Raw genomic sequence first — 22,042 nt, 5'->3', positions numbered from 1 at the left:
CCTGTGTCAAACATAATATATCTGAGCATTTTAGAAATTTATTTTTATTTATTTCTCTCCGTGTTAGGGGTAGGGGGATCGACTGAAATTGGATCCTCTGTAAGAGCAGTAATTGTTCTTAACCACTGTGCCATCTCCCCAGGCCCTTGCGTTTTTGTTGTTTAGGGAGGACAAGTCAGGTACGGAACAGTCCTAAATTTCAGCAAAACTATAGTATTTTCTGGTTACACGGTCCTGGGCAGGTCAGTAAGCTTTTGTGAGCATTTGTTGACATGTCTACAATATTCCGAGGAACCTGCTTTCTGTGACAGACATGCTGACGCATACCTGTAATCCAAGCAGTGGAGAGGCTGGTGCAGGATATTGGTGAATTTGAGGCCAGCTAGAGATACTCAAGCAAAACCATGTCTCAAACTCACCCTTGGGGGAAAAAATGAATGATTAGAAAGTCGTAGACGTGGGGAGCTGTTGGCCCAGATGGTTCCACCCTGGGTTTATGGCTATACCTTTGAAACCCGAGGACTCCTAGAGTAGTGTGAATAAGGAAAACGCCAGCAATGTCACCTCCATCACTTGTTCTGACCGTTTCACATTCTAAGATCATAGCAAGGAGTACAAACTTGCTGTGCATTCATTGTTTGTCTTGGGCGCAGGCCAGAGCTTGATACTGAGTCTGCGTTTGGTAAGTGTTTGCAGAATAAATGAACAAATGAGTAAGTATGTGGTTTATTTCTATGAAAAAGTCATCCCACCAACCAAAGAGCTCTTCAATACCTACAGCCTCACAGTGGGGACTTGAGGCCAGAGTTCACAGAAGTGGAGCCTTCTCCGAGAGGATTCCATGGCTGCATAGGTGGTATCAGGGGTCCTTCACAAAGCCCTGTAGGGAGAGTTCTTCAGCAACAGGACCAATGGCTTCCCATGCACCGTGCCAGCTCCTTATTAGGGGCTTTTCTAGAGGGCAGGAGAGCATGTGGGGTACCATGCAGACATGATGGTGTGTGTGAGTGATCTCTGGGTTTTGCACAAGTACTTTTCCACACTCAGTGAGTAAACATTATTTGTTGATTCGGTCACAAGTTGTATTCTTGCAAATCCAGGACATGGTGAACACCTAATACCCCTGTGCAATAGAACGCAGGGTATAAAGATTTTAGAGGACATATACAAGGCTTAGGACTCAGGTTCCTGCAATGTAAGCCTGAGGCACTTAGGTAAATCACCAGCTTCTACAGCTAGGCATAGGCGGAATATACCTATAAACCCAGCTCTGGGAAGCAAGAGTCGGGAAGGTTTTCCTGGAGCTTGATGTCCAGCCAGCCTAGCCAAGTCAAAGAGAGGTCCTCTCTAAGAAAAAGAAGGTTGAACATGATTAAGGAGGACACCTAACATTGACCTCTGGCCTCCACACGTGCATGAAAATGCTTGGGTGTGCACAGACATGAACATACACAAGAAAGAAAATATGTGAACTATAATTACATTTTATTGATTCAGTATGAATAGATGAATGCATTTAAGATAATAACGAGCAAACACATGCCTAAGAATTGAGACCTTGGTATCACTCCAGGGAGGGAATGAAAGGACACAGCATCGAGACTTGGAGCCTTTGTGTTCTGACTTTGGGAATGGACTTTGAGTTTATTTTAACGTGGCCCAGGCTTTTCTAATTATAGGCAGTTCTAGAGAAAAAAAAAAGGCTCGGGTGGAGTCTTTCTAAATCTATCGTCTATTTCAGAAGGCACACCTTCAGAAAGCCTCAACATTTTGGGAGGCAGATTTTTTTTCTTTTTTTTTTTCCTCTTCTTTGCTTCCCTTAAGCAAGGCTGGTTTTATTTATTTTATTTTTTTCTTCTTCTTTTTGAGCTCCAAGGGCTGACAGCTGGTCTAGTTTTGCTTGGGGACTTTTTCACAATGTGGATTAATCAATGTTATGAACTGGGTCCGTGGGGTTTTGGGAATGTAATTGGTTTCAGATGACACTTTGCTAGTCAATCTGCCAAGCAGCCGAATGTTGACACAGCTGAACAATTCCAGCTGTTTCCACTCGCCCCTTCCTCTTTCCCGGGACCCTACATCCTTTGCTTTTATTTGTTTCTGCCCTCTCTCTTTGGAACTTTGCTGAACTAATGTGTTGCCCTTCCTGACATTTCTTCTTGCTTTTCTCTAATCCGGTGTGCCACACTCCCCCTGCATCTTAGATCCTCTGCCCAATTTTATTTTGTAAAATCCTTTCCTTGGCTACCCCAGTTCGGAAAGAGCTGATGCGTTTTACCATTTGGCTTCTTTGAGGGACCATCTAGTCTTTTTTCTAAGGACACAGAGCTACAAACCGAGCTGCTGGATAAGTGCTGGGATCCTGTGAATGTTTGGTTTCACAACTGCTTGAATAATCTCTCTCTTTTTTTAATTACTCAAGGCATACCATTGAATAAACAATAGTAGCAATTAGCTTTGTTCCGTGCATGGTTGCTTTTTCCATTGCACATCACTCTGAGTGGGGGCAAAAGAGATACACATGTCAGTATTTCTGCTAAGAAGGTGTAGGATTAGAAGGCAGGGATAAAGACAGATCTTATATTGTGTACAGTGTACTTAGTGTCCCTATACTACTAGGGGGATGGTCATAGATGGTTTGTCATTATCAGACATGTTTTAAAGAGCTCTTGCTTCTCTTACTTCCTGTGGAGGGATGGCTTGTGCTGTTCAGGTGCCTGATACAATATTTGCTGTTTCATTGGGTGACTTGCAGGTCTTGGGTTAAATGTCAACGATAGGGTTATATTTACTCAGGCGAATGCTCTCATCTGCCATGATGGAGACTCTCAGTGTGGATGGAGGAATCCCAGTTGTCCATGCTTGATCTTTGCCCACTAAATGGATGGCCCATATTTATAGGATAACAGCACAGCCTCCTCATTTACCTCACTTGTAGACTTAGATGTGCAAAGTACCAATGGACTCTCAAGTCAAGCCTAAGACGTCAAAGAGCATAGCACATTTGAAGATGCATCAAGAGAGTTTGAAAAGTGAATGCGATTGTCATAGTGAAAATTTCCAGGTTCCTCCTTCAGGTAGAAGTGTTGATGAATGCTATCAGAGAAATGGAGACTGCTGTCAGTCTCCAGTGGGTGGAGACTGTCTTAGAGGCAGGGAACAGTGGTCAGATACTCAGTGTTCTATAAACAGTGGAGGGCCTTTAGGCCTTGTTAGGGCTGGTCCAGAGTAATACTTTTATATAATGATTTAGGTAGTGAGACTTTGGGATCTTTCTAAGAGTAGGTCAAGTATACTCAACAGACACATGCATATGCACACGTACACACACACACACACACAAACCACACAGACATACATGTATGTACATGCATGCCTATGGATAAAATAATTCAAATTGCTTTTGAAGATAGGCAGCCAGACTTACAGATGACAGCTCAGTAAATGGGTCTATAAGTAACCTCAGGCATTTTTTACATGGCTTTGACAAAGGCATTGTTTTGGTAAAGAAGGAAGACCGAATGCTGAGTGCAACTGGGTGGTATTAGAATCACAACCAAAAGCACCTGTCTACCCATCTGTCCTACAGTCTACACACGAACCAGCACATATGAACAGCCTGAAAACCAAAAAGTATCTGACAGATAATTAAATTACCCAGCAGATCTATATTATTATATATTATATTGTATTATATTATTATATATTATATCAATTATTTAGAAAGCTGAGTCGGGGTGGATTGAGAATCAATGAGATTATAGAGAGGCATGGAATGAACCTGGACTTGTTCATTCAGTCGCTCTCTGCATAGGCTTTGAGGGAGGTGCCACCATCACTGCGACTCTCAGTGTGCACAGAGCAATCCCAGTCGTACCGAGCAAGAACACTGTGCCCAAAGGCCTGCCTTTCTGAGTTTTTCTGACTGTAGACATTCAGCTAATCATCACAGTTCTCGACTTCATTACCTGAAAATCTGGCAGTAGCTTCAAAAACCACAAGGCGAGACTGCAACATGGAGCAGCGTCCTTCTGCAAACGTGTGACAGTCCTTGATGGACGGCCATGGGCACCCTCACCATTGCCGGTGTCACCAGCCTTTCATCTAATAACGACACAGTTTGACTAGAGAACTTGGACCAAATGATCTAGATTAACATTAAAAAGAGTTTATAAAGCCGAACTCACACAAAGATCAATTGTCAATAACTCTTTTAACTGGAGGTCCAGAGGATCGATCTTTAGCCATAGACACAGAAATCAGGGCAGCACCACCCTCCCCACAATGCTTCCTTAAATATATCTGCCAGAATTATCACTGATGACATGAATAAACCCACTTATCACTAATGTGTGTATGTATATATTGTATGTTTTAGAGACAGAGCCCCATATAAGTCCCAAGCCTAGGGCTTATCCCCTACCCAGCCATAGGCTTTTAAACATGCTTACAATATCAGGCGTGGATTCTGTCATGTGCGGTAAGCATCCAATCCAATCAGAAAGAGACTGGTTACTCCCATAACAGTCATGCCAGGCTTGCAATCCAATCAGAGATTGGTTACTTCCATAACAGTCATGCCAGGCTTGCACCAGTGGGAAGAGTTAGCCTAGCATGTCAATTGAGTCCACTTTTGAATTATAATTTTACAGATATTCTGTAAAATATACTGAGACATGGCATATATATTTTTTAGTCCAAATTATTGTCCTTTTTGTCCTGTTTGATGTACTGGGAACACCGAATGATTTGTGCTAGACTCTGTTGGGGGAGGATCTGGGGAAGACTGAGCAGCTAACTCTAGGCAAACAGTGGAATAGCATTGGATTCAATGAGATGGGCTGGAATGAGAGAACCTGGGAACGTTTGTGTCTCACTTAGCCATCTCGTACCTTAGATAGTCTACGTCTTGGCCATGAAAATGGTTGGGAATCCTGGGCAGTCACTTCTCTTGCTACCTGGTGATGAGGGGAAGCAGAGTTATCTTAATTCATAGCATGGGTGTCTCTCAGCCACCTGCAAACTCTCCATGTTGATTATCAAAGATTATTTTTTACAGTGTGGACAACTGATGTTAGAGAAATTTGGAGATGTCTTGAGATACAGTACATCCTTGTCCTTCAGATAGACTCCCGGAATCAATATAGAGGGGCTTGTCCTGCACGTTTAACAAGCCCTCCATGTGTGTTCACAATGAACCTGAGTTACGTACAGCCCAACTTTGAAATGTGGCCTCCCAGACTCCTTTAAGGTTAATGACAATGAGCCTTATAAAGGTGTCTTTGCATTTCAGGGCATTGGAAAATAAAGACATTCCGGACTATTTGGCCCTGAGGAGGTGCACACTAAAATCACCTTATACACATCCATGGTAGAGATTGACTAAATGATTTTTAGCTGCTCTTCTCAGTGATGGGATGCAAGTTGGTATCTTCCCCTTCAGAATGAGATGCGATTTTTTGGTACCCACTGGCACTCCATCCCCAGAGTCTCGGGGCTAATTATAAAATGTGGTAAACATGCCCTATCTCTCTGTCCTCTGACTGTGGTTTATAAAATGTGCTGTGTTCACTACTACCATCCTCGCTGCTCTTGGGGTTGACTTGAATGTCAGGAGTGGAAGGGGCTGAGATATCAGCCGGTAAACACACTTATTCTTCCTTCTGAAGTCAAAGAAAGGTCTTGCGGGCAGTGACATAGCACAGTACACAGAGAGTGATGGTGGATTAGAATTTGACTTCCTAACATTGATGGTTATGGAGTAGCGCCCACCCACATTCTATGCCATAGCACCAGATTTCCCCCAGGAAACCAGATTTGGGGTTTTCAAGTTGAAAATCTAGGAATTGAGGATGTAGCCCAGTTGGGAGAGTGCTTGGCTAGCATCTCTAGGAAACGCTAGGTTCTGTCCCTGCTAGAGTGGCACATACCTATAATCTCAACACTTGAAAGGTGAACACACCTGTGTTCCCTGCCATTCTCAGGTATCAATCAGCCTGGGCTATGTGAGGCCTTGTCTCAAAAAAGAAAAAAAAAAACAAGGTGAAATGCTATTACTTAGTGTTTATAGTCTGTCCTGATAACAGTGGTGACTCTTAATTGAGCACACACTGTGTGCAGGGAAGTTTTCTCAACACTGGGTACCTTTTAGTTATCCATTAGTCCCTTTAATCCCCATCGTCACCAGATGCAAAGGGTTGGGCTTTAGAAGCCTTTCGCGGTGTTTCTAAGGATATACAGCTAGAGACCAGGAGACCCAAGATTCCTTCCATATCTTTCCAGGATGTTATTTCACCCTTCGCTGCACCACTAAGCATGCTGGGGTGCAAAAGTCTCTCGTGTAGCTACAAGGTCAGATAGCCATGGGCCCCTCCATTTAGCCAGTGTGAGACAACATTTTCACCAAGTTCAGGTAAGCTTCTCATTTTAGGTTACCTTTTAATCTTCTCGCGTGTTCTCAAAAGACCTCATCAAGTTGTTGCTGGAAACAGTCCCAGCGGCTTTGCTCAAGGTTTGCTTCATAGAATATAAGCTGCCCCCATCAAAGAGAGTCCAGTTTCTCTTGCAGGCCTGGCCTCTTAGTCACCAGGGGCCTCACCAAGAGAAGAGATGAGGTCCTCTTCAATCCTTAAGTCGAGGCAGCTACGTGGCTGTGGGTGACATGAAAATGTGGATTTTGATTGGTGGGTCTTGCCAGCTTGGTACATGTGACTGTGTCCTGCAGATCACAGGGCAATGAGCAAGGAAACCATGTGTGTTTCAAGGCCTCATCCTTACATACTATGTCATTTTCAAATTGGTGTGTGTATGTGTGTGTGTGCCATACACAGCAGGACAGCCTTGAGTGTCATCCTCAGGAATATCCCTCCTTTAAGACAGGCCCTCTCATTGGCCTGAAGCTCACCAATAATGTTAGAATGACTGGTCAGCAAACCCCAGACTCTGCCTCTCCAGAACTGGGGTTACAAGCATACACCCATCCTTTTACACAGGTGCCAAGAATGGAACATAGGCCTTCATGCTGATGTTTCTAACACTTTTGCAAACCGAGCTGTGTCCCCAGCTATTAAAATTGGTTGTCGTTTTTCATTTTTTCTTTTTAGTGCTGTGGATCTTAATCTCAGGTGAGACTTTCAAACTGTAAATTCTATCATATTCAAATTAGCATAATAAGCTAGAGAAAGGGCTCATGTAAAATGAGATGCCTCCCCCACCACGTACTTCATCATCTGCTCTTGGTGGGAAGTGCTGAGCGCCTGTAAGCCCTCCTACTTCAGGGTGGAGGTAACTTCCCTGCATGGATATGGAGGTCCTGCTGTGTCTCTGTGCACCAGGGAGAGGAAATAACACCACAACCATCAGTCACTGTACCTAGGATGCCCTGCACACTGAATACATCAGTTACTATGCACACAGCAGCCAAGTGTTTCTGGGAGGAAGCTGCTCATCTCCGAAGCAGTGGTCACAAACTCTCCAAGCCATTTTCCAACCTGTCCCTTCTTCCTTCTTCTCTCCCTTGCTCTCCCTTTTTGGCTTCATTCCCCATCTGTCAACACTCCCTTAAGGGTCCTCCTCGGAGATTGCTTAGTCCTGAAAGTTTGGCTAGATACAAAAGCCCTGTGTTTGGGTACAGAGCTTGGTCCCTGTGAAGGCAAAGTCTCATCTTCAGATAAAAGAATGCTTGGTAAAAATTGGCCGTAGAGTAGGAGAAAAGGCTTAGTGAATATAACGCTCGCCATGGAAGCCTGAGGACCAGAAGAATTCAGATCCTTAGAATTTACATAAAATCACATATGGTCATGTCCATGTATGATTCCAGCATGCCTGTGACAACATAGGAGGCGGGGACAGCAGACTTCTTAAATGTTCTTCAGCCAGATAGCCTGGCGCCCTGTGGTGTCCAATGATAGGCCTTGTCTCAAATAAAATGGAATGAAGACTGATGGCCAAGATTGTCGTGGGTCCATATACATGCCATGGCCCCCATGTATCCACACTCATACTTGAAGATACACACACACAAGAATAGCAGCGGCCCTTGGGTCAGCTACTGGCTTCATCAGTAGTGTTTCTTTTGAGCTCAGTAGCTGTATACCAGGTACTGATAAAAAAATACATCTCACCCTAACCTTTGCAGATCCGTGCTCAGCAGCCAACACACTACTGTAGATAAGGTTCCTCTTATCTCCCTGCAATTTTGAATGAGGCTCTGTTAACCTGAGTTCATTTTAATTTACCTAGGGAAGAATCAACCATAATGTGTGTTGGGGCTGGCGTCTAAGAATACTTTAAACTTTAGGAAGAGGGGAAAGCCAGAAGCTGCTGTGTGCTCTCGTTCCGCTGCCCACTCTTGCCATTCCTGCTTCATGCCAGCACACAGCAGACATGAGTTTCACCAGCAGGTAACCACTGCCCACCTGCTCTGTGATGCCAGGTTCCAGGGGGAAGGAGCAGAGAGCCCTTCCTCCTCAAGTCCTTCAGGATGCCTGCATTTGGATCTAGGCATGGCATTTTCAGTGGCTTTGAAAGCTGGATTTTAGCCTCCATCAGTAAAAAGAATGTGGTGGTCTAGCCACGAAAGCATCCCAAGCTGATTTCCCCATGTGTTCCTTGGCACGAGGAAACAGAAAACCCAGTGGGGGGTCCATAGTGTCCCTGAGAAACTGAAAGAAAAGGTGCCCCCAAGGGTGGCTGGGATCTTCTCCATTTCCCCTGCTGTGGGTCTCAGGGTCACCCATACTCCATTCTACCTGGGGGTGTACTAGAGAAGGCCTACATCCAGTGCCGACTCTGAGGGGGTGTTGCCATGGCAACCACTGGGGACCAGGCCAGGGAGAAGCAAACTCCTGTGGTGTCCCGACTTAAGCTGCAACCAAATGAAGAGGGGAAGAGAGGTGAGCCAAGAGGAACATGTGAGATGGAAGCCTGGATGCCAGGGTGCTGGGCATGCCACCAGGTGCTTGCTTTTGCATGGCATGATGCCAGGTGCTAGGGAAGCCTGGGGAATCTATCACTCCCTGCGAAGGCTAGCCTTCTAGTTTCACTCACCAAATATTTCCTGAGACCTGGGACCACCTTTTTTACTAAGGAACAAGGATACCAAAGATGCCTCCACACCTCTGTGGAACCAAGACTTTGGAGGCATTTGTCCTGAAGAACTATGTATTTTTAGATAAAATAGTGTAGTATTTTTATCCATTTGGAAGAATTATTTCATAACCCCAAGTACCCATCCTTTTCCTTCATTAGAGCTGTCGGCTGTTCAAACAAGAGCTTTGAATTTTATTTTTTTTCCTCATGGATGCTATATGTTTTATTCTGATGTTCAGGAGGGTCCCTATTCAGGGGGCAGGGTAGGGAAAGAAAATGGAGGGAGAGTCTCTTTTGCTGTAACACATAAACAGCAGGAGATTATGAGCTTGGATTGCCCAGTAGGAGGAAAGGTTCGTGTAGACAGAGATCATGGTAGTATACCTCGTACCTCAAAACAGACCTTGTATGAAGAGAAGATGATGCCTTTGAATCCATATTCTTCCAGAAACTTACATAATTGCTTAGATAATGGTTTTTAAATAAATGAGTCTGAATGGCTCTTTGGTAGGCAGGGAGAAGAAAATGAGAGGGTCACAATTCAATAATCCAATCTTGGCTGGCTGAGGCTCACTGGAAGCTACTCAGAGAACATCTTGTAGGGAGGGGGTGCTGCAGATGGCCCAGCTGGCCTGCTTCTTAGGGGCTTTTATTCTCCAGGCAGGAGTCTTGGTTGTGCGTGCTCTATTGAAATAACTGGGAAATAGAGTGCTCTCCCTCATCACTCCCTCCTTTCCCCTTCCCCTTCTCTCTCCCTTCACTCCCCCTTCCTTTCCCTCTTCCCCTTCCCTTTACCTCCTCCACTCCCTCCTCCTCCCCCTCTTCTTCCTTTTCTCCTCTCCTCTTCCTTTTCCTGCCTCTTCTGCTACCCTGCTGGAAGCAGCCCCTCTGCTCACACAAGGCTCACCAACAGGTATTTTTATCTTCTCTCTTTCTCTGGGGACCCCATTTTCCTCAGAGCTTCAGTGCTCTCCTGTCCTCTAATGAGGAGTCAAGTCACTGAGATATCTTAGAAGGAGGATACTGTGATCCTAACTGTGTGTTATCATGCCGGGGCTCATCATGAAGGAAAATACAGTGACCTCTTCCTGGACTAGTAAAATGTCTCAGTGGGTAAAGATGCTTGCGTTCAAGCCTGGCAACTTGAGTTCCATGCCCGAGTCACCTGCAAGCTGTGCTCTGACCTCCATGTGCACATCTGAAGATCACTTTAGATCCTCATCCTCCCACTTCTACCTCCCAAGTGCTGGAGTAGAAGGATTCTAGGCTAGAGGTGTACGCACCATCATGCCCGGGTATGAATCACGTCTCAAACCCTTCAGACCTGGTGTCTCTCCATCAAGTGTCTTTACCCATCACATTCTGTTGCAGGAATTGTATTTATTTCTTGCCCAGGAAGGATTGGTGGAGTAGATACCCGATATTGGCTTCCATTATTATCGTATGGCACAATTACTTTCAGACACCACTGAATTCCCCTCCTTAATTTTCAGCATAAAAACGCTTCATTGCATCTAAAGAGATGTTCAAGGCACTTGCCTTCCCAACAGAAAATCCCTGATGAGATCCCCGTGAGAAATGCTGGCAGGAAGATCACGGGGGCTGGTAGCGAGAAGTCAAATGTCCATGCGTGTACATCTGAAGGCTTCATACTCAGAAATAACATGCCCTTTATCCTGCTTTTTATCTCACATTTCCTCGTGGTTGCCTGCATAATGAGGTGCACAAGACTGAATTCAAAGTGGGCTGGGATCCCTTCATTTTGTGCAGCCATCTTGAGTTTGTTGAGATTCCCTACTCGCTCATCTTCTGCCTGTCATGTCGAAGGAGTCCTGGCAGGCTGAGATACCCTTGGGTATTTGGGAGAGAGTTCAGAATTCAATGAGCTCACCCACCCAAAATGTCACATCATCGCCGCTCTGTTGTTTCACATTGACTGTGAAAGACACACTCAAAGGTTAATTTTAAGTCTTGTCAAACATAGATCACTAAAGGTGCACACCTTCAAAGTTATCAGGAGTCAAGAGGGACCATGAATGTGAAGGCTGTGTGGGCCAAACACTGTCAGAAGCCCCTTGAACAATCACATCTGGGTATTACATCTCCACATAGCAGAAGTAGTGACTATCTGTAGAAGGGAACAGGATGGACTTTTTTTTAATCATCTACTCTGGGGCTTGTTTTGGTAACTCTTCATTCTTTGCTGTTTATTCTAAGCTAGAGATTGCTCATATATCTATCTATCTATATCTATTTATCTATCTATCTACCTATTTATCTATATATACACACACATACACAGATAATCGCTTTTGTGTTTCTATTTGTTTTGATTCCTGGGACTGTATTTAGATGAGAAAAACACCAGATTGAAAGATGGTCCATCTGGTGTCTTTGGCTTTGAGGAGAGCCAGTTTCATCACATCGCGGTGGAGCTGATGTCTGCAAAACACATGTTTACCCAAAGTCTGGTTAATTCCTCACCACTGAAGAATCCTGGGATTTGTTTCTTTGGGTGGGCCAGGCGTCATCAGCTCTCGCCCACCTTCTTTCCTTCAGCTTGAGACCCTGACAGTGGAAGGAAGCTGGGGTCCAGATCATTTTGGAGAGGAATTTGGGAATTTCTGCTCAAGAGGTTTTGTAGCTGCTGCTCTTGAAGCTTCCCTTTGAACGTAATGCTTAACCTCTCCAACCCTCCTCTTCTTCCTGTGATATTGGCATTCTCATGGCCGGGGAGATGGCTCATTGTTAAAGTGCCTGTTGTGCATTGTGAGGACCTGAGTTTAGATCCCCAGAACCCATCCATGTAAGAAGCCCCACAAGGGAGAACCTCTGTAAACCCAATCCCAGTCAGGACAAGTGTCTTAGTTAAGGTTCTGTTGCTGTGAAGAAGACACCATGTCCATGGCAACTCTTATAAAGGAAAACATTTAATTGGACTGGTTTACAGCTTCAGAAGTTTAGTCCATTAGCGCCAGGGTGGGAAGCATGGTGGCACGCAGGCAGACATGGCGCTAGAAAAAGAACTGAGAACTCTACCTCCAGATCTGCAGACAGCAGGAGGAGAATGTCACAGTGGACATGGCTTGAGCATCTGAGACCTCAAAACCCACCTCCAGTGACACACTTCATCCAACAAGGCCACACCTACTCCAGCAAGGCCGCATCTCCGAATTGTGATAGTTAACATTACCCCTGACCTCCACATGTACCTGGATACGTGATAGCCCATTCCTTCTATAGGCTCACAGGCAGGAACACATATACACCCCCACAGAAAACAAAAGCAAAATAATTTAAATAAAGAATGTGAATAACTAGAGTTAGACAGATATCTCAGCTGGCAGAATGCTTCCTATGCAAGCACAAAGACCTGAATTTAATCCTTAAAATCCACTTGAAAATCAAGCATGGTGATGCATACCTATATTCCAAGAGGTGGGAGGTGCAGACAGGTGGATCCATGGGTTCACTGGCCGGTCAGTCTGCCTGGTGAGGTCCAGGCCATTGAGAGACCTGGTCTAAAAAATAAATGTGCAGGCTACCCTAGGAATGATACCAGAGGTTGCATTTAGACCTCCACACCCACACCCACACCCACAAACACTACTGCCTGTCACAGGAGGTTGCTTGGTGGCTTCTAGACGAGTGCTAGTGTCCACTCCTGATGTTGTCGTTGTCTTAGCTTCTTCCTTTCTTGGTTAGTTTTATTTATAAACATAACTTTTTTTTTAGCTAAAGCCACAAATGATATATTAATTTTCATTCCTTTGAGCAAGAAACTGGTGATCATTTATGGAGGACTTGTTTCCTACAAAGAGCAGGGTTTTTTTTGGGGGGGGGGGCGGGTTGCGGTGTCCTTAATGAAAATCTGCTTTTCAATAGCACCAGTTACCTTGAACAAACTGGCGCTGCAGCCTCCCGTGAAGAAATCTCACCTGTCAAGAGACATTAATCTGCCGGTGAGGAGTGGAGGACAGGCACTGTGATTAATTATTTAAAGCCACTTTTTGCTAAAAACATTTCTCAGGCCATACTGGCCCCATTTGTTGCCTGTGGACATTGGCAGCGACATTCTGTGCTCTGTTGACGTGGTTCTAAAAAACGCAGGAAAGGAATTTGAATATGTGATCAAAGTTCAAGGGAGTTGTGATTTTTCTGCCTGTATGTTTTGTCTCGAATAGTTGCTTGGAAAATTCAGACAAAGTGTATGTAAGTGTGTGTGTGTGTGTGTGTGTGTGTGTGTGTGTGTGTGTGTATGCATGGATGTACATAGATGTGAGATTGCATGCTCCCTTGGCATGCACTTGTGAAAGCCAGAAGTCAAAGTGAGCTATCTTCCTCAATCGATTTCTACCTCATGTTTTTGGAGTAGGGTCTCTCACGGAACCTGAAGCTCATGGATTAGCTAGGCTAGGCAGCCAGTGAGTTCCAGGGATCTGCCTGCCTCCCTCTGGCCAGCACTATGGTATAGCGCTATATCACCATACTCGGCAGTTTTATTTAGTTACTGCCAATCCCAACTCAGGTCCTGATGCTTGTGGAACAAAGAATTGACCCAATTCAGCCATCTCTGTGGCTTCCAGATGAAAATTTCTTTATTTCTAAGGTAAGTCTGTCTAGTGAACCTGAGCTTGACCCAGGAGATGAGCTTGACATCTGAAAAACCTTTCTTAGCCAACACCTGCAAGGTGTGACCAGTCAGATGGTAGGGCAAGCCTGGCCAGTGTTCCCTATTTGGAAGAAGTGATTTTCTGCTCCACAGGGCAAGGCACTCGGTAACTATTAGCTGCAGAAGAAATGCCAGTCCTCACACTGGCCCTGGTCACTTAGAAGAGTCATGCACATTTACCTCATAAATGGCTGATGGAGGGAAGGGGCTCACGAAAACCAAACTTCCCCAGAGAAAGGATGGGTTCAGACTTCTGGTTTAAAATGAAACAGCTGAAAGAGATGGTCATGAAGCATCCTCGTGGGTGAGCTCATGTGTGTGCAAGGCTGTAGGCTCATGAGAGTTGAGTGGGGACAGAGAGGTGGTCTCAGTTGCACTGAAAGCCACTGTTGCACGCAGGAGTTTGCTGCCTGTAAAGACTGTCTTGTTTGATGGAGTCAGACCTATACTGCTCATCTGCCCCCACGCCCCAAAAGTCATTAGAGTGTTGAAATGTTATGCTCCCCAACAGGAAATAAAATACACTCATCAACCAGACTTTATTGGTCACTGGGTAGTCTCTCTTGGTTTCTCAATAAGAAGGCCCAGTATTTTCCACATCTCAGTGAGTGTTTGAACTAGCTACAAGTGCGGTATTATTTTCTTGTTGCCAAAGATTGAGCCAAGCATCTCACACATGTCTAGACAGTCACTACCACAAAGCTCACCCCCAGCCCTCCGCTTTTTTGCTGTCTTTGAATTAAGTTGTACAGGCTGGCCTCGAACTTGAGATCCATCTTCCTCAGCCCCTGGAGTAGCTGGGATGACACACCTGCTGCTCCCGTCATGCCCGACCAGGTTGTGAGTTCCAATCCTAACCCTTCTCCACCTTGCTGCTTTGGCCATTCTTTGGTTTCCAACTCACTAAGAGAGGACAACAGATCTGTTTGTGTCTTAGAGTGGGAAGCTTGCCTGTGCTCACACTTGCTGCTGCATATGTGTGAGAACACTTGCTTGGAAAAACCAAAGTTCTCAGCAAAATGCTGCCCTGCCTGCCCTCTTCTTTCTCTTCAAGCTTAGCATGGGTATGCATAAGAGCAACCACTCAAGATGGAGGCACTGGCTGCAGCCAATCCCCAGCCTTGCAAGTGTGCCTCTCCCTCCCATCTTCATCCTTAACCCAAATTCTCGAGACAAAGTACAGTTTTCTAATCCTACCCACCATCCAGCAGCTTTGGGATAAAAATGAAATGAGGTCTATTTGATTTTAAAAAAGCTTCCATTTAAAGAAAAGGACTTATTCAGCTTTGCCGAAAATGACCAAAATAAAATGTCTCCTACTCGGTTTTTCATGAGGATTGAATTTTTCCGAAGGGAACCATCCCTAAGAAATGCCATAACACACATATTCTGCTAAAGGAACAATTGCTAAGGGGACAAATGGAGTCTAAGTCGCCTTCCTTCTACTGGCAACAGAAATAGCCGTCAGCTGTGTGGACTGTCTGTGGCTCTTTGAAAAAGAAGAAGAATTTTGTTTTCAGGAGACATTCTGGAAGAATGTGCATCCCTGGCTTTGAGACCGATGCTCTGCCTCTCTCCTTGGGTCTCTGCTTTTCTCTGAGCACCCAACCCACAGCCAGCGGTGACTGGAGAATCCGAGAGTCAGCACAGAGTCCATGCATGAGTGACCCATCAGAGCCATGTGATGGCTACACAGAGCTGGATGTGGCTGTCCCCCTGAGCTTTCTCTTCTGGAACATTACCTGGGCTACCCCTAATTACATTGGGATGGGATGGGCTGAGGGGGGTGAGCCAGGGGGAATCTAGATCCCAAGTGCCCGGAGTCAGCATGAATCACTAGGCCACCATCCAGCCTCATGGGGAGGGGGACCAAAGCCAGATTTTTGTATTTAAAAAAAAATGTTTTTGCAGCTGACAGCTGTATGTGAACAGTCAGAGTTCTTTGCAATGAACGTCTTAAAATATGGGAATCAAGATTATTGGTTTTGGGTGAAAACCAAGTGATTTGGGACTAAAGAATTGGTTGTTACGGGGACAAAAGTGGGAGGGGTAGATTTGGCTGAAACTTTGAGCTTAAAAAGAAATTGGGATTGTGAAATGAGGAGAACCTCGCTTCTTAGGGGACTATTTATATCCCCTACAGCTTAGCCCCAGAGGTGCTTCAGGGGATTAGAGAGAGATGCCTCTTCCATCTCGATGGGGAAGAGCATGGAGAATATTGTTTCCACAGTCCTCAAGCCGGTCCCCAGCTATGTGGGCAGGGTAGAGGCTGGACGGTTTTGCATAAGACACTGCCTTGTTTTGCTCTTGTTCTATGGATACACTGTATAAAGTCAGTCAAAAAAAATTACGGCAAGAACAAGAGGTGGCACAGCTGAGAAAATGCTTGTTAAACAAGCACAGGGTTCTGAGTTTGCACCGCTAGGATCCATGTCAAAAGCCGTGCCCTGCTGCTTGCATGTGTAATCCCAGAGTGAGGGAGGAAGAGACACGTGGTCTCCCATAGCTCATTGGCTGAGCTCAGATTCAGTGGGAAACTCTGTCTCAGCACTCAGGAGGCAGAAGCAGACAGGTCTTTGTGAGCTTGAGGCTAGCCTGGTCTACATAGTGAGTTTCAGACCAGCTGTGGCTACAGAGTGAGGTTCTACCTCTAAATAAGTAAATAAAAGGTGGAGAGGAATAGAGGAAGACACTGGACACGCGTGGACATGCACACACATGCTCCACACACAGGCACGGGAATACACACATCTTGAGCAGAGACAATCAACAAGGGGAACTCACAATCGGCTCTCCTGGAAAATGTGCTCTGCAGTGTGGAATGCTGTAATAGAGCAAGTACTGACCTGTCATGATGCGCCATCTTTGATCTGGGGGAGCAAATCCAGTTTCTGACAACAAACTACAGTCTGTTGTCACCCATCCTTCAATTCTCCCCTGAATCAAGAAGGTTTTCCGTCCTTAGAAAAACCCGGAGCCACTACTCTCTTCAGGAGCTTGGTAGAAAGCAGTCTTAGGGGTTGAGAGAATGGCCCGGCATTTGCTGTATCCATATGAGGAACCCTGAATTCAAATCAACAGTGTCTAGAGAAGCTGGGAATGGGTGTGGAGGCAGAAGGATTGCTGGGACTTGCAGACCACCAGCCTAGCTGCAGATTCAGTGAGAGACCCTGTCTCAAAGGAATGTGGCAGAGAGTGATAGGGCAGAACAGCTGATGTCCTCCTCTTCCCTCTGCATGCACCCCCCTCTCTCACATGCACACACATTCATACACACACACACACACACACACACACACACACACACTACTCCTGCAATTTCCGTTATACTCAGATAATAACACTTCCTGCATTTTATCACCTTCTTCTCAGCATTCCTCTGGCTTCAAATACCTTTCTATTCCCCACTGTTTCCGTCAATGAGATGTAGACTATGCTCTGGGCTCAAGAGCTACACTTACATTAGTACTAATGCCACTGAGCTGGAGGACAGACGCTTTCCAGGAAACCTGTGGCAACTGCTTGCTGCGTGCCTGAGGGGACTTCTGCTTAGGGAGGGATAGGACACATGACGAAGGCCTGTGACTTGGGGTTACATGCTAACTAGGATTTAGGAGCCTCACGAGCATGAGGACCTGAGCTTAATCCCCAGAATCCAGGTTTTTAAACCTGAGTGTGGTGCATGTGTTTGTAACCCTAGTGCTGGGGAGGTGGAGACGGGAGGTCACTGACCAGCCTTGGGCTCACTGGTCAGCCAATCTAGCCTTAACCTGTGAATTCCATGCCAATGAGAGACCCTGCCTCAAAAAGGAACATGAAGGCACTTGAGGATAGACTCTAAAGATTAACCTCTACACACGGACACACACACATACACATACAAAACCAAGAGAAGAAGAAAATAAGGGAAAAGAGGAAATAGAAAGGAAAGAAATACAGAAATGAGAAAGGAGGAAGGGCGGGAGGAAGGAAACAGCTAATTGACATCACAATAGGGTAAGAGCAAAGGTACAAATCCCAACTCATCTTTGGCCTGAAGGCAGGTTGAGAAGTATGGATTTCATATCCTTTAACAATTGGTACTAGAGATTTGGCCTCCTCCCTCTTGGTGTGACGTTACTCATGTTCTCTACCGCTTGTGGGAATGATCAGCGCAGCCTCCAGGAATGCTTCAAAGGCAAGTCCAAGATTTCATGCCTGCCCATGAAAAGGCTGCCACAGAGCAGCAAGGACTAAGGTTCCCTGAAGCTTTCACCACTGTCGTCCGCATGAGAACAGTACAGTCAAGCATCACTAGGTGGCATAGCTGCCCTGGTGTATTATTCTTCTAAAGCCACGCTTGTAGCTGCCACAGGATGCTTTGATCATGTGCCTGAAAGAATCCTGCTCCAGAAGGTGATGACATGGGCCAAGTTGAGAAGGATTCCATTAGCAGAGAGCATCCAGGAATTGATCCACAGAAGCGATTCAGTCATATCTACCACAGAAAATACCTGCCTGCCAACATCCTTCCTGCCCAGCCCACTGCTGAGGAGACATGAAGCTTGTAACTTGTAGTCAGTATGTCCCAAGGGGATGACTCTGTTCAACTCTCTCACCAGCCCACAACTCTTAACCCTCATATATGTGACAATACTTTAAAATTCCTCCCTTATCCCAAGCCAGTTGTAATGACAATTCAACTTTTGATTTACACTGGTACCATGCTCCTCCCAGCCCTTGGGCATCTTGCCATTGCCAACTTAGAAGAGCTCTCTCTCTCTCTGCCAGCTGGGTGCCATGTTATTTTCTGAGTGGTTAGTCGGTATATCAGTCAGTTCTTGTGAAGATACAGTAAATATGCATTTAAAGGGGATTTACTAATACAATGAGGCCTTGGTAGTCAACAAAGACTGTATTCACACCAGGGAGACAGAAAACCCAGTAGCTGTTCAGTCCAAAAGCCAGGTGCCCCCAGTTCCAGCATAGTCCTGAAACCTGGAAGGTTCCTGAAGAGCCATTGGTTTTGAATGAAAGTTGAAAAGCCCCCCCCCCCAAAAAAAGAGTTCTGATGCGGCAAAGAATGGCATCCGCATTAGCAGCAGCAACAGCAGCAGGAGCAAGAGCAGAAGTAGCAGCAGCAGCAGCCGCTGCCGCCATACCAAGAGCTGCTGTAGCAAGATGCCACTAGGGTAGATGAGTCTGTTAGCACAACATGAAGACAAGCAGGCGAAAAGCAATTCTTTCCCTTCCTCTCTTTTTAATCCGGCCTGGCACTAGAAGGCACTGCACACATTGAGGGTGAATCTTCACACTGCGACCAAAGGAGCCAGTCAAGTTGAACCAAGTTTAATAATTACAGTCCAAAAGCATAAACTCAGTCGCTAACCTTAAAGGGTTCGACTTTCACTGGCCGCTATATGAGACGGTTGCCCCTAACTGCCTGTCACTTCTGGAGACTCGCAGAAGTGAAGTCATCTCCCCAAGCAGACCCCACTGGTAGTCTTATGTCCAACACGGTTGTTTGGGTTCTTGTTCGTGACTTGACAAAGTTTGTGTTTTCTTCTGATGACTTAATCTGTGCAAGCCTGGGTTTCATCACGCATGACCTGGGAGAATAGTGGCAGCTGTGTCGCTGTAGGAATTCTTCATGTGAAACAACTGGGATGGTGCCTGACACTAAGGCGCGCCATTGGAAAAGTCAGTCATGATGTCCTCACAGAGGGAAGCATTGTCGCTGAGGCAGATCCTGGCTCTCTGGGTCGAATTCCATAGTGTTTCCCCCATTCAACCCCTGTGTTCTTTCTCCTAAGCCTGTCTTTTCCTCTTACTGCTTCAAGTAGGGCTTCCTAAACGTCTTCACTCACAACCCATTTTCAACCAAGAAATTTTGTAGCTGACCCTGGATGCACAGCCATATAAAATAGGTACGCAGATCCGATACTTACCGATGGGTGATTGTAAAGAACTTAAAAAACAAACAAACAATTCTTGTGGGGCTGGGTACGCAGCTCGGTTGGTAGAGTGATTGCCTAACATGCACAAAGCCTTGGATTCCATCGCCAATACTAAAAACAAAACAAAACAAAAAAAAAACTAGAGATGGTGGCTGCAGGTCTGTGATCCAGACCTGTGGAGGTGGAGGCAAAAGGTTCCAATGTTCAAGGTTATCCTTGGCTGCATAGCAAATTTCTAGCGTGGGCTATATGAGACCTGGTCACAAAACCAAACCAAAAGAGAATTATTGTATACACAGACAATTTTATAAATTTATTGAAGAGTAAAGCATATTTGCATAAATTTGCATAGCAATGAGACAGATATTCTTGTCTATTTTTACCTAAAGCATTGAGTCTTGGCTTTGTGTTTGACACTGCAGTACACGGAGAATCTTCAATATCTATTGAAGATATTGCTGTGTATTTTGATTATATAATCCTCAGCATGTTCCTCCTCACATAAAGATGCAGCACAGAAGTGAAGGAGAATGTTTGGGGCTATTTCAGAAATTGATAGAAATTCTGCCAGGATCCCAAACAATAATTCATTGGGAGACTATATTTTAATGAAACTCTAGTCATCAACTCAAGCAGAAGCTTTTTAAAATCAAACATTCTAACACAATATGATCCAAAGACTTAGTAATTTAATACTTATATGCTGAGGAATGATGGGGAAAATATTGAAACTCTGTTTTTGGTATTAAAACATGATGTTTCTGGAAGAGTAAAAAAGTTTTCCATGTACACTAAACACACTGCAGTCATAACCTACCTTCTGGATATGAACCCGAGTGTTTCAGGCAGTAGTGCCATGCACAGACACACTCTGAATGCTGTGAAGGCACACACACAGTGCAGTGCACAGGCATGCTCTGAGTGGTGTGAAGACACAGACATTGTGGGTTCAAAAGAAAGGCTGTAGTGAGGTCATTTAATCAACATGGGCCAGAGACACTCTGGAATCATTACCTGTGGGATTCTGAATTTATTTTCCATGGCCCACAGTCTAAGAAATCAGGGTTTACAACAGCTGCTGAAACTCCAGCTGCCTGGGCCCTGAGTTCTTTTTCATACATGTATTTTCAAAATGGCCCATGGCCTTCCTGACGACAGATTAGATATATGGCAACGCATTTCCCTTCCATTGCTGCCATGTGAACGGTATTTTCCACCATGACCATTAACGTGCATCAAGAGAATTACTGATTTAGCAGCCAAACACCGACGGCTAACCAGGGGAGACTCTCAAGGCTGGCTTTAAAAATGCGTCACAAGTATTTCCTACTGTTGAGTACTGCTCAGTCTCAAGTTCAAGGTCTTGTGCATGCTAAGCACACATGTTCTGCCACCTCGCCGCACTGCAGCTCCCTTCTAGAAAAACACACACCGAGGATCAAGTCAGTTCCCCAAAGTATATTCCTAGTGCAACAACTGCCCATTGCCTTATTTAAAGGACCCCCGTTCTTTCTGTTTCCTGTAGCAACATTTGATGCTGTGTCATACATACCCGACATGTACATGATTAAAAATAAAAGAAACTTTAAAAAAAGGGGAGGGCAGTAGCAGCATTAGCCTCCACAGACAGAGTTTTCAACCCCAGCTATGGGAGATGGCAAAGATGCCTAGGGTTCCTTAATGTGGGTTTTGCGGTCCAGTCAAGGGAGTGGGCTCAGTACTGGTTTGGATGTTTTCAACCTCTCAGCGCTCGTTACCTTATTAAAAGCTCTGAGAAGTCCTGCTGCTTAGAAACGCTTTTAACTTTGTTTAACCTACAGTCTGCAAACCACTGGCAGCATGGAAACTGGTTTTGAAGCGTTTTGATTAATGAACCACCTGTAGACCAGCAGTTAGAAAAGCTGGACTCGAGGGTGTGCACTCCGAAAGACCGAACCTGATGCATTTTAAATGACACTTTTAAAATCGGTGTCTGAGGACACGGATGTGCAGGACGGCCGATTTCTGAAAGTTCTTCACGTGTGCTACTGAAAGCATCCAGGACCTTGTCAGGACCAGCCTTGTGTATGACACGTGAGCGGGGTGGTGGTAGGGAAGCTGGATGGAGCTTCAACCTGAGCGGGATTTGTTTGGAGTTGTGCGTTTGATATATCTGTCTCCTCTGCTGTTGCATTCCACGCCACCTGTTTTTATCATCAGAAACACGCAATTGCTTCTCAGCAAAGCAAGGAAATAGTGGCAAGGACACTCTCTGTGTGTTCGACAAACCCCGAAACCGGCACATCATGTCTGCCCAGCTTCAGCAGTGTTCAGACCTACAAGGGTATCCCCCGGGGAAATTGTT

At 45.3% G+C, this 22,042-nt stretch overlaps 1 protein-coding gene across 1 annotated transcript in view; it reads left to right on the top strand.

Annotated features, from left to right (window-relative positions):
• Rora (RAR related orphan receptor A) overlaps positions 1-22,042 on the top strand; it is a 732,627-nt gene that overhangs the window by 156,150 nt on the left and 554,435 nt on the right. The gene's annotated exons all lie outside the window — the stretch shown is intronic.

Source organism: Microtus pennsylvanicus, chromosome 3 (assembly GCF_037038515.1).
Source record: "Microtus pennsylvanicus isolate mMicPen1 chromosome 3, mMicPen1.hap1, whole genome shotgun sequence".
NCBI classification, from domain to species: Eukaryota; Metazoa; Chordata; class Mammalia; order Rodentia; family Cricetidae; genus Microtus; species Microtus pennsylvanicus.
This window is presented reverse-complemented; position numbering and strand designations above follow the sequence as displayed.